This window comes from Eumetopias jubatus, unplaced genomic scaffold (assembly GCF_037043125.1).
Source record: "Eumetopias jubatus isolate StellerSeaLion01/CBP00866 unplaced genomic scaffold, mEumJub1_p1.0 scaffold_8, whole genome shotgun sequence".
Lineage (NCBI taxonomy): Eukaryota > Metazoa > Chordata > Mammalia > Carnivora > Otariidae > Eumetopias > Eumetopias jubatus.
In genome coordinates, this window is record NW_028274814.1 from 46,114,942 (window position 1) to 46,116,427 (window position 1,486).

Below are 1,486 nucleotides of genomic sequence, written 5' to 3' on the forward strand. Positions count from 1 at the left end.
GGGGGGGATGCCTGGGTGGCTCAGTCGTTAAGCGGCTGCCTTTGGCTCGGGTCAGATCCCAGGGTCCTGGGATCGAGGCCCACTTCGGGCTCCCTGCTCAGCGGGAAGCCTGCTTCTCCCTCTCCCACTCCCCCTCCCTGTGTTCCTGTTCTCGCTGTCTCTGTCTCTGTCAAATAAATAAATAAAATCTTAAAAAAAAAAGAGAGAGAGAGGGGAGTGGATGGGGAAGAATGTTGTCAATTTGTTCCTTGAGAAAAATCCTCTGTTGTTAGGTAAAAGGCACTGGCCTATCATCTGAATGCCAAATACACGGTTCTTTTCAAATCCGCAGGGACAAATATAATGTTCTTTTTCCACCTTGGGACCCACCTGCTGCAGAAACTTCTAACTTCCTGTTTGTCTCGGGTACAAATGGATTGTCCAGTCTGGACTCTAGCCCTACAGCTGTGTCTGGGGCAGACTCATTTCTGACTGCATGCCTCCTTTGAAAGCTCTAAGAAGTACGAGATGATATAAACATTACATCGTATATTTAGGGATAATAAGACTGGGGAGGGCCCCCTTGGAGTCTGTGGAGGCCTGCTGGGAACAGGATTCCTATAATGCCAAATAATGTCTGGAAGGCTGTGGTCCAAGGCCATTTTTGCTGGCTATAAGCGGGGTCTCCGGAACCAGAGGGAGCACACAGCTTTTCTTAAAATCGAAGGTGTTTATGCTCGAGATGAAACGGAATTCTATCTAGGCAAGAGATGTGCTTATGTGTACAAAGCAAAGAACAACACAGTGACTCCTGGTGGCAAACCAAACAGAACTAGTATAATCTGGGGAAAAGTAACTTGTGCTCATGGAAACAGTGGCATGGTTCGTGCCAAATTCCGAAGCAACCTTCCTGCTAAAGCCATTGGCCACAGAATCTGTGTGATGCTGTACCTCTCAAGGATTTAAATTTAATGAAAAGTAAATAAAGGTGTAGATTTGTTCTCTTGTAAAAAAAAAAAAAGACTGGGGAGAAACAACAAAAATGTTCAGGCTGGTTCTTTCTGAGTAATTCATTTGCAGGTGATTTTTCTTTTTACCTTATGTATTATTTAAATTCTCCATGATGAAAGTGTAATATTTTCAAAGTTAAGAGAAAATACTGTTTTGTTTTGTTTTGTTTTTTTAATTTTAAGGCTATGGCTTATTGATTGATATTAGTGCTACCGCTTCTGATAAATATGTATTGCAGTTTGGAAGGACCGTTTGGACAAAATACAAACATATCTCAGTGCAGTAAAACAGCCCATATAACTGTCACTTGATTGTTAAGTCATCCCCCCCCCCACATGCACACGACCGTGCCCATGTACCGTGTCCATGTACCGTACCGTATACTACAGCGTGATTGCTCTGAACCCATAACCATCCAGATTTCGGTACTAGAAATAGCCTGAGAAATATCAAAACAACAGCAAACAAACAGCAAACTATTGACCACAAATAACAG

The 1,486-nt window shown here is 43.0% G+C and overlaps 1 pseudogene; it reads left to right on the forward strand.

Moving 5' to 3' along the window:
* The first annotated feature begins 592 nt into the window (after window positions 1-592).
* Window positions 593-983, forward strand: LOC114221730 (large ribosomal subunit protein eL33 pseudogene; annotated as a pseudogene).
* Window positions 984-1,486: the final 503 nt, after the last annotated feature.